Genomic DNA, 12,138 nt, shown 5'->3' with positions numbered 1-12,138 from the left:
TCTTCTTGGGTGCAGTACTGACTCTCCTTCTTTACCGCTGACTATAGGAAAGTACCATCTTTCATGGCATGTTACCATCAAATTCTGCCTGATTGTCAGTGTGTTTTGACTGTGTCACTGGGATCCTTCTAGTCAGGACCCTGGTGCTTATTGTTTGTGTCCTGCTTGCCAGTGCACTTGCACTGTTTTCATATTTGTCACTGGAGTCCTACTATTCAAAACTCCAGTGCTCATACTCTCTCTGTTTCTAAATTTGTCACTATAGTCTAGTGATTCCACATTTCACTCCAATTGGCACACTGGACCCCCCCTTATAAGTCCCTGGTATATGGTGCCTAGGTACCCGGGGCATTGGGGTGCCATAAGATCTTTATGGGCTGCGGCATTTCTTTTGGCCACCCAAAAGGAGCTCATGCAAATACTTCTTCAGGACTGCCATTGCAGCCTGAGTGAAATAGCACAAGCCCTATTTCACAGCCATTTTTCACTGCACCAGGTCACTTATAAGTCACCTATATATCTAACCTTCAGACCCTGAAGGCTAGGTGCATAGTACCTGCGTGTGAGGGCACCCCTGCACTAGCAGAGGTGCCCCCACGTCGCCCAGCCCATTTTCCCAGACTGCGGGGACGCCATTTTACATGTGCACTACATATAGGTCAATACCTATATGTAGCTTCACAATGGTAACCCGGAATATGGCCATATAAGGTGTCTAACAACTGGGAATTGTACCCCGATACTGATTCCTGTATTGGTTGTACAATCCCATGGACTCTAGGGGCTCCACCGTGGACCACCAGTACTGCCAAATCAACCTTCTGAGGTTTTTGCTGCCGCTCCAGCTGCTGCCACCTCACAGACAGGCTTCTGCCCTCCTGGGGCTTGAGCAGCCCAATCCCAGGAAGGCAGAGCAATGCATTTCCTGTAGGAGAGGGGTGTTACACCCTCTCCCTTTGGAAATAGGTGTTACAGGCATGGGAGGGGTATCCTCTCAGAGCCTCTGGAAATGCTTTAAAATGCACAGATGGTGCCCTGCTTGCATAATCCAGTCTATACCAGTTCAGGGACCCCCAGTCCCTGCTCTGGCACAAAACTGGACAAAGGAAAGTGGAGTGACCACTCCCCTGTCCATCACCACCCCAGGGGTGGTGCCCAGAGATCCTCCAGAGTGTCCCTGGCTTCTGCCATCTTGTTTCCAGGATGGTCAGGGAACTCTGGGAGCATCTGAGTGGCCAGTACCAGCAGGTGATGTCAGAGACCCCTCCTGATTGGTGCTTACCTGGTTAGGTGACCAATTCCCCTCTTAGGGCTATTTAGGGTCTCTCCTCTGGGTGCCTCCTCAGATTCAGATTGCAAGACTCCAGCAGGACTCCTCTGCTTTCTTTGCTTCACCTTCTTGTGTTTCATCAACCACAGGACTTCTCCAGGAACTCTACTACTTGCAACAACGTATCCAAGGTGACTACTGCAACTCTGTAACTTCAGCTCCTGCCAGCAACTGCAACGGTTGCCAGGTCGTGCATGCTCTGAGGACTGCCTGTCATCATCCTGCACCAGAAGATTTGAAGGAATCTCCCATGGAGTGATGGAGTCACTTCCCTGCTTCATCAGGCACCTCACTGCAGTGACTACCGGTACTCTGGGTCCCCTCTCCTGACAACGATCGTGTATCCTGGAAGACAGGTAGTGGACTGAAGTGTCCCTGATTGTCCAAAGCTCCAACTGTCCAAATTTGGTTGAGGTAAGAGCTTGCCTCCTGTTGCCAGACAGTACCCCTGTGCACCACATGTTTTGCAGCTCCTAGGGCTTCTGTGCACTTCTCCAAGGAATCCTTTGTGCACACGCTAGCACAGGTCCCAAGCACTCTAGCTTGTGATGATAAGCTCCCTGAGTTGTTTTCCGATGGCGTGGGATCCACTTGTGTAGTGCTGTGATGACCGCGATTTGCAACTCCTTTGACCCCATGTCCTGGGACTCCTGTGGGTGCTGTCTGGTCTTCTGAGGGCTCTCTGAAGTGCTGAGAGCCCCCTCTGTCTCCTCAGTCTGAGATGAGACCTCCAGGTCCCTCCTGGGCTCGAGAAGTGCCTTTTCCTGCAAAATACATCTTTTGTGTGAGCATAGGCTTATTTGCAGAATCCAACAACAAAAACCAGCCTGCATTCATCTCTGTTACATGTGACAGCTCTTGCACCAAGCAGGAACCCGCAGCTGTCTTCTTTGGTGCATCTCTGACTTTTTCTTCCAACCAGAGGTTTCACTTTTGCTCCACCTTTTGGGTTAGCAGGGGCTTATGTTCTTCCTGGACTCTTCAGCTGTTCTTGGATTTGGTCTCCTCTCTCCGCAGGTCTTCAGGTCCAGGAATCTATCATTAGTGTATTGCATTCTTGCTTGGTTTTTGCATTATTCTTTATCACAACTCCTAGTGTTTTCTGAGGAAACTTGCTGTATGTTACTCCTGTTTTCCTAGGCACTCGGGTGGTGTACTTTATTTACCTTTGGTGTTTTCTTACACTCCCATTGCCCCTCTACACACTCACCTCTTGCACCTTCAGTCTGATAGGTAGGGGCTCCTGCCCTTCCTGGACTCTCCTGTGCTTTTTGGACTTGGTCCCCTTCTTCCACAGGTCCTCTTGTCCAGGAATCCACTGTTGGTGTCTTGGAGTCTCTTCTGGGTTTTGCATTCTTCTTCTTTTCTTCTAAGTGGGTGTTCTGGGGAATTTACAGTGATTTACTCCTGCTTTCTTGGTCACTAGGGTGGGTTGTGGTACTTAACTTTGGGCTTCTCTAGTACTCCCAGCTCCCTTCTACACTCTCCATTTACGTAGGTGGAGGACCAACTTTTGCATTCAACTTTTTTAGTATACGGTTTGTGCTTCCCCTAGGGCTATTTCTCTCTATTGTGATTTTCACTAATTGCAAGATTTCTAACTGTTTTTATGCCTATTTCTGCATACTAGTGTATATAATTTGTGTATTACTTACCTCCTAAAGGAGTATAGCCTTTATGTAATTTTGGTACTTGTGTTACCAAAATACAGTGCCTTTATTTTTGTAACTCTGAGGCCCGTATTTATACTTTTTTTGCGCCGCATTTGCGTAGTTTTTTGACGCAAAAACGGCGCAAACTTGCAAAATACCATTGTATTTTGTAGGTTTGCGCCGTTTTGCGTCAAAAAGCGGCGCAAATGCGGCGCTAAAAAAAGTATAAATACGGCCCTGAGTGTTTTCTTTCATGTGTGTAAGTACCAAGGCCCATATTTTTACTTTTGTATCGCCACATTTGTGTCGTTTTTTGACGCAAAATCTGTGCAAACTTCCAAAATACTATTAGATTTTGGAAGTTTGCGATGCTTTTGCATCAAAAAATGATGCAAATGCAGCGTTAATAAAGTATAAATATGGGCCTACATGTGACTACAGTGGTATTGCATGAGCTTTGCATGTCTCCTAGATAAGCCTTGGCTGCACATCCACAACTACTTATAAAGAGCCTGGCTTTTAGGCAGACTGCACTACACTAATAAGGTATACCTGGACCTGGTATAAGTGTAAGCACCAAATGTACCCACCACACACCAGGCCGGCCAGCTTCCTTCTCTCTAATGCACTGAGCAGAACACTGGAACACATTTGTTGTCTTTTATCCACCATCAGGATGATTTGTGGTATCTGAGTGGGAGTGGGTCAACCTCTCTCAGCTCCTACAGCAGTTAATAGAAGAACAGTGTAGGATCTTCGAGGACTTGACCCCCTCCCTGGATTCCATCAATGCCACCCTCACTTCCTTGGGTGCAGCCATGATTTCTGCCCTGTCTCAGCGTCCCTCCACACCACTGTCCATGTGACCCCCTGTCATTCCTCCCACTCTATTTCCCCCTACCCCTAGTGCCCCCGTCTCAGTCCCGGGGGTGTTAGGTCTTCCTATGGCCAACCAGTAAGAGGCCACAACAGCAGACAATCTCATTGTCATGGAGAAAGAGGATGACCAGAATGACTGTTGACTGGACATTTGATTTGAACTGGAGTTTTCTTTTTCTCCCCATGTGAATAGACTGTTTTCTATGATGTTTCCTGATGTGTTTTATTTATTTTACCCAACCCCCTCCATGTCCCCTGACCCAACTCTGTGAAGAGCAATATTTCTTTTAGTTTCTCCCTTCTGAATGGACGGTTGTGTTTTTTCAATTACATTTATCTATATAAAAAAAAGAACAAGTGTGTTGTGTAGTTCACTGTCTGTGCTTGAACCATAGTATGGAATTCTACATCTGGAGTTGGTTAGGTATGCCTTCCACATGACACAACTGTACACAGAAGGTACTAGTGATGAACATGCCTTACCCACATTGTTGACAAATACATGGCCTTCAGCCACATTAAGCCTTTGAAAAGCATCAACTAATGAGCAAAGAAATAAAACGTGCAAAATTTCATTTATTTACATAGTGCTGTGCACACACATGTCATAGTGCTCATGGGGGATCTCGGCTGCTTCTTCTCGGTTTTGGTGGTAAGGCCCAAGTACATTTCCTGGAGTACTTAGTTGGAAGTGGCTGTGGTGCTTGTCCAATGTGGGATCTGCTTGGACAGCGGGTGTCTGAGCCTGTCCAGTGTGGGGGTATGCTTGGACAGCGGGTGTCTAAGCGTGTCCAGTTTTGGGGTCTGCTTAGACAGCAGGTGTCTGAGCCTGTCCAGTGTGGGGGTCTGCCTGGCCAAGGGGTGTCTGAGCCTGTCCAATGTGGGATCTGCTTGGACAGCGGGTGTCTGAGCCTGCCCAGTGTGGGGGTCTGCTTGGACAGCGGGTGTCTAAGCCTGTCCAGTGTTGGGGTCTGCTTAGACAGCAGGTGTCTGAGCCTGTCCAGTGTGGGGGTCTGCCTGGCCAAGGGGTGTCTGAGCCTGTCCAATGTGGGGGTCTGATTGGACAGTGGGTGTCTGAGCCTGTCCAGGGTGGGGGTCTGCTTGGACAGCAGGTTTCTGAGCCTGTCCAGTGTTGGGGTCTGCTTATACAGCAGGTGTCTGAGACTGTCCAATGTGGGGGTCTGCTTGGACAGTGGGTATCTAAGTCTGTCCAGTGGGGGTTTGCTGGGAGCGTGAGTGTCTGACCCTGTCTAGTGTCGGGGTCTGCTTGCACAGTTAGTGTCTGAGCCTGTCTGTTGTGGGGGTATGCTTTGACAGCAGTTGTCTGAGCATCTCCAGTGTGGGGGTCTGCTGGGGCAGCAGGTGTCTGAGCCTGTCCAGTGTGGGGGTCTTGGACAGCTGGTGTCTGAGCCTTTCCATTGTGGGGGTCTGATTGGACAGCTGGAGTCTGAGCCTGTCCAGTGTGGGGGTCTGCTTGGACAGCGGTTGTCTGAGCCTGTCTGGAGTGGGGGTCTGCTTTGACAGAGTATGTCTGATCCTGTCCAGTGTGGGGGCTAGCTTGGAGAGCAGGTGTGTGAGCTTGTCCCGTGTGGGATCTGCTTAGAAAGTGGGTGTCTGAGCCTGTCCAGTGTGGGGGTGTGCCTGGACAGGAGATTGTGGAGCCTGTATAGGGAAGGTACATGAAAGTTCATTAAAGGGTGTGTGCAAGGAGAGTGTTCCCATAGTTGATTTGGGGGGGTGCAGGTTGCCAGACCAGGGGTCGGAGGTGGGATGGTGCAGGTAGATTTGTTGGCTCCCCTCCATGCATTGACAGTGAAGGATTAGGTATCATTTTGAGTATCCCCTCCATCATCTTCATAGCTAATGAATGGTGTCCTACACACTCTTCCCTCTGTATGGCCAAGATGTCATTCAGCTTCCTCTACATGTCATGTCAAGATGTATTCATCCTCTGCAACACCTGGGCCATTCTGTGCATCAACTGTGGGAGTTGGCGCATGTTTTGCAGTGAGGCAGACAGTGTAGCCCCCATGTCACAAATATCCTGCCTCACATTTGACAGCTGCTGGAAAAAATCTTTCACTTACTCTCTGACATGTATATGTGCCAGCCCTCTCCACCTGGGACGCCCTCAGATGAACAGAAGGTCCACAATCAAGGGGGCTGGCGCCAAGTGGGAGGTTGTGAGGAGAAGATTTGTGCTTAGAGGCTACCTGCTCCTCACCAGGGCTGGGATGTCTCTCAGATGTTAGAGAGAAGGCCTGGGAGATACTATCAGAGTAGGAGTGTGTAGGGGAACCAACATTTCTGACATGAATGTGAGGGCTGTGAAGAGTTGAACTGTGGGTTGGTGTTTGTGGGGAATGGGCAATCCTCTGGGCTGTAGAAAGAGGCACCATGCCAAGCACAGCAGATGTGTGTTTTGTGTTAGCTGCATGGGCCAAATGGAGTGGTCATGGGATTAGGCTTCACATCACTTGGATTCTGCCCCTGATATCCCTCCTCCTCTACTTCCTCCTCCTCCCCCTCCTGTGCTGTTCTGGAAACTGACAAGGCAACTTGGAATAGAAGTGGGTTTGCCTGTCACATTGCCAAACACTTGTCACTGATAGTTGATACATCATCTGGACTCAGATCTTCATCATCACCACCTGTGAGACAGACTTTCTAATAGACTTAGGCGCTCATTACAACCCTGGCGGTAAATCCCACTGACCGCCGTGCCAACAGCTGCGGGTATTATGACCCACAGTTAGAAATCCTCCACTTTACAGACACATACACAAGTCCGCCACACCAAAGGTCAGTGATAAACTGGCGATAGCAAAACCCACACCATTACTCCAACAGAAATACACCCACACTATCAAGACCCGTGCATCAACGTGGCGGTCTTTCAACCGTAGTAAACCATTGGCGGTACACACCGCTGCGCTCAAAATACACGCACACTTACAAGACACCACCACATTGGACAATTAAAAAAACACACACCTGACACACATACACACACCACACCCACACACTCACACCACTATAACACACACACCCACATTACCCACAACCCCTTACAACTAAATTTTTGGAAGAAGCAGAGAGAGAGAAAGGCAAAGACAACACCAGCATCCAGAGGCACACAACACCATCACTCATACACCATCCACGCACCTCAAAGAACACACCCCAACCCATAACCCCACACATCACATCACACATCACCTTACACATCACTAACACCACATCATGGCACCTCAAAGACACCCCAAGTTTTCTGAGGAGGAGCTCAGGGTCATGGTGGAGGAACTCATCCGGGTAGAGCCACAGCTATTCGGATCACAGGTGCAGCAGACATCCATTGCAAGGAAGATGGAGCTATGGCAGAGAATTGTCGACAGGGTCAACGCAGTGGGACAGCATCTAAGAACACAGGATGACATCAGGAAGAGGTGGAACGACCTATGGGGGAAGGTACGTTCCGTGGTATCCAGACACCAGGTAGCCGTACAGAGGACTCGCGGTGGACCCCCCCTCTTACCCACTACTAACAACATGGGAGGAGCAAGTCTTGGCGATCATGCATCCTGAGGGCCTCGCAGGAGTAGCAGGAGGACTGGACTCTGGTAAATCAAAGCTTTACTACTATATCCCCCACACTACCTGCATGCCATCACAAACTCCTACCTCTTCCCTCATCACAGACCTGCATGGACACCCATCACCACTGCACGTCCGAGGGAGAGACTCACCCAGGGCACACAATCACCACTCACACAACGGCCAAAGTGATAATCTAAGCACAATAGTAGAGGGAAACAAACCCATTGCACAAAATGGTACACACAGATACAATAACAATGCATTTACACCCCAACAGGACCCCTACCCAATGTCACCAGACAGGAGGTACCAGCCATATCCACTCCCTCCACAGAAGAGGCCCACAGTGACGACAGCAGCTCTGCACGCCTGGATCAAGATGACCAGCCCGACCCATCAGGGACCTCTGGACAGTCGGTTCCCCTGCCACAGTCACAAACCACCACTGAACCTCTCCCCTCAGGAAACACTACCATAGCACCCACCCAGCTAGCCCATGCCACTGTCCCCAGGACATGTCAATCAGCAGTGTGTCCACCACTAAAGGAACGCCAGGCAACCCCACAAACCCAGGACGATCAGGGAGCTGGGGTCAGTGGCAGTGGGCACACGGTTCAGGGGACAGAGGCACAGGATAACAGGGAAACTGGGAGGACTACTGTGCAACAGGGGGAGGACAGGCCCAGGGAACCCACTCTCCCCAAGTCACTCTCCAACATCATGGGAGCATACCACCATTCCCAGGAGACCATGGGCACGGTACTGGCCAAGTTTCAGGAGACCCAGCGGCTGCAGGAGGAACAGTACCTGGGGATCAGGGAGGACTTGAAGTCCATTAACACGTCCCTGGTCACCATTGAAGGGGTGTTGGCAGACATAGCCAACACCATGAGGCAGACAGTGCCATACCACGGGGCCCCTGACACCAGCCCAAACGATGAACAGCCTTCAACGTCCGCCGGCGCTAGTGGACAGGAGGTCCCGCATAGGACCAACAGGCCAACAGCACCCCACCCACTGCAGAAGGAGAAACACCCCGCAAATGGTCCCTGCGATCCAGGCACAAGACAGAGAACATTGCAGAGACCTCCTCCAGGAAATAAGACTCTCCTGATTGTCACCCTTTTGTCACACTATGCCACCCTGTCCACCATGAACTGCCATTGATCCCCTTCCTATGCCCAATTGGACAATGCACCTGTGATACAAAGAAACTGGACTCTACCATGGATATTCCTCAACCATCACCCCAGCCCATTGCACATCCCCCACTACTTATTAGGACTTAAATAAAAATCCTTGAATCCCAAAACAATCTGGAGTCAGTCTGTACTTTCACCAATGTATTATTATGCCCTCTTAGACAAATATCAATGTAAATGTTCATTTGCACATACCAAAGTATGACAGTTGTTGGGCAGTAGTAAACATAGCAGAAGGCAGAATGTGGTACCCAGATCTGTGAAAAGGAAAGCCAAAGTGAACTATGAGGGTCCATACACAGAGGTTAAAAAGGCTGATTTATACAATGTCCTACAGTAGTCAGATATGAGATGAGCTGTGCCAGTCTCTTACCGGTGTCTCACTGGACGTACTGCATGATGATGTGGTTTAGGTTGTCATTATCTTCTTCCTCTGCCTCCTCTTCCTCACTGTCCACATGCTCAACAGCTGCCACAAGACCAACATCAGGGCCATCCTCCTGCAGAAAAGGCACCTGGCGTCACAATGCCAGGTTTTGCAACATGCAGCATCTTCTTTGGTGAGTAGTATAGAGTGCCACCTGTTAGATGGAGGCACTGGAATCTGGCATTCAGGAGGCTGAAAGTCCGCTCAATAATTCGCCTAGTTCACCCATATGCCTCATTATAGCGTTCCTCTGTCCTTGTCCTGGCATTCCTCACTGGGGTCAGTAGCCATGAGAGGTTGGGGTAACAAGAGTCACCTGTAAAAGTTGAGGGATATCTGTTAGACATACACCAACCCTTAGGGATTACCCCATTCCCAGACACCTATTCATACTGTGTGGGGACCTTGGGCTTACTTATTAGCCACACACGGTGCCTCTGGAGTTGGCCCATCACATAAGGGATGCTGCTATTCCTTAAAATGTAAGCATCAGGCACAGAGCCAGGATACTTGGCATTCACATGAGAGGTCTACTTGTCTGCCAAACACACCATCTGCATAATTATTGAATGGTAGCTTTTACGATTTCTGTACACCTGCTCATTCCTGTGTGAGGGGACAAATGCCACATATGTACCATCAATGGCACCAATGATGTTGAGGATATGTCCCAGGGCATAGAAGTCAGCTTTCACTGTGGGCAAATCCTCCACCTGGGGGAAAACGAATTAGCTGCGCATGTGTTTCAGCAGGGCAGATAGCACTCTGGACAACACGTTAGAGAACATTGGCTGAGATATCCCTGATGCCATGGCCACTGTTGTTTGAAAGGAGCCACTGGCCACAAAATGGAGCACTGACAGGACCTCCATTAGAAGGGGGATACCTGTGGGATGGCGGATAGCTGACATCAGGTCTGGTTCCAAATGGGCACACAGTTCTTGGATTGTTGCACAATCAAGTCTGTAGGTGATAATGATGTGTCTGTCTTCCATTGTCAACAGGTCCACCAGGGGGTCTGTACCCCAGAAGTTACACCATCTCATCATCTGCCCCAGCGGATGAGCCCTATGGAGGAGAATGGTGAGCAGAGGGTCATGTACCACATAGGTTGCACAGGTATTTTTACACTAATGTAAATCAAAACCCTCTAAAAACTAATGATAGGGCCGCTGAAATACCGGGGGATAGGAACAGGCGTAGGTGGTCCGGCAGTGCCCGTCTTCTGTAGAAATCAGAGTGGATTTTTAGAGCCTGATACTACCCCGATGAGGCCCTATCATTAGTTTTTGGAGGGTTTTGATTTCCTTATTTTTGGGAATATCCATGGTTTAAAGGATTAGGTATGTAATTAGGTCCTGACGAATCGCATAAGATAAATTTTTGACGAGTAGAAAGCGAGAAACATGTTGACCAACTACATAGAATGACACAGGGGATCCTGTGTGCACCGTCTCTTTCTTACTATTCCTTATTAAGAGACACAACAACTATACCTACCTGTTTTTTATGGGGTATGTGGACATTATCCCACTAATTCCCCGCGTACTGGTTTTAATCATGTCAGAGGTATCAGCATGAGAATAAAAATCATTATTAGTTACCTCTAGTAATTTTTTACATTTTCCCATATACTAATCCTTCACTTTATTGTTCCTGACCGGCTATACACGATTCTTAAAAGATCTCCGGCAAAGAGCCCCCTTGTGGGGCCCGTCAGACATTGCAGCGCCGGCCTGACGAGGAGCTGGGCCCTATGATGAAGCATGTCACCGGAAGGTGAGTGAGGGCTCTTGCTTCGAAAATTTCGGTTTTCATCTACTGATTGAACCATCTCCTTGAAAGAAACCCTCTATATTGTTTGGAACCGTGTGTAATCTCTTTTGATTTATTGATTAGATTGAAAGCTCGCCACCTTCCTGATCAGATTCCTCCCACTACCAAAAAAGACTTTCCTCCTAATAAATGTAGAGTCTGTGCACGAAGAAGTATCTGGAGGGAAAGCCAGATGTACTGCCAAGACTGTCCTTCAAAGCCTGGGCTGTGTGTGGCTGGCTATTTCAGGAGTTACCAAACACAGAAGAATTACTGGGAACTACTGTGAGCGTAAATTGCCATTTTATATTTTCATATGCTCAGTTTCACTGTTGGCATTACTGTCATGTAGTCAGTTAGAGCTTTTGTGTTTGTAGTTTTGTACTTATTTATAATTAGTTGGTGGTTTCTTTGTTTAAAAACAAAAAAGTGATGGCGGTGTGCATGGATTGGCACTTGGTGATGGAGTGTGTGGAGTGGTGCTTGGCTGGTGGTGTGTGTGGAGTGGCGCCTGCTGGCGGTGTGTGTGAGAGGGCGCTTGGCTTTCAGTGTGTGTGTGGTGGTGCTTGGCTGGCAGTGTGCTTGGGATGGCGCTTGGCTGGCCGTATGCATGAAATGGCACTTGGCTGCTGGTGCCAGTCAAACGCCAGTCCACACACTCCCATCAGCTGTTGTGATTGCTGTATCAGGCATATGGGTGTATGAAAGTGATGGGCCCTTGAGTGTCGCTGTCTGTCGATGCGAGTGTTGTAATGTGCTGGGTCTGTGGCTGGCGGCATGAATGGTCTTGTGCATGTCATGTATGAAATGTGTGTGAATGGACTGTAAAGCGGTTGGTGCCTTGTCGAGGCATTACAGCTCATGAGCTGTGAGTCATTGGTTCCATTTTTTGGACTTTCAGTTATTAACAGTGCATTTCATTTTTGTGAAATGGCTTGTTAATAAAATTTGATCTACTGAACCATCACTCACCCTCATGCCATTCCAACCAGTATGTGTGGTAAAAATGACAAAACCTGTTCTGCTGTAATTAGGCGTCGCAGAACACTTGTGACATGCTAGCTGACCCAGATGATGAAGCATGCCACCAACTTGGTTGATGGGTGAGAGGACTTTTTAAAATAACCTAAGTGCATTTCTTTTCATACTTTTAGTGCTTAGAACATCACAGAAGTACGTGGACACATCGGTGGAATGAAAACCCATTACAAGGTGCAGCTCCTTTATTGGCCCTGG

This window comes from Pleurodeles waltl, chromosome 1_2 (genome assembly GCF_031143425.1).
Source record: "Pleurodeles waltl isolate 20211129_DDA chromosome 1_2, aPleWal1.hap1.20221129, whole genome shotgun sequence".
Lineage (NCBI taxonomy): Eukaryota > Metazoa > Chordata > Amphibia > Caudata > Salamandridae > Pleurodeles > Pleurodeles waltl.
Note: the sequence above shows the minus strand (reverse complement) of the source record.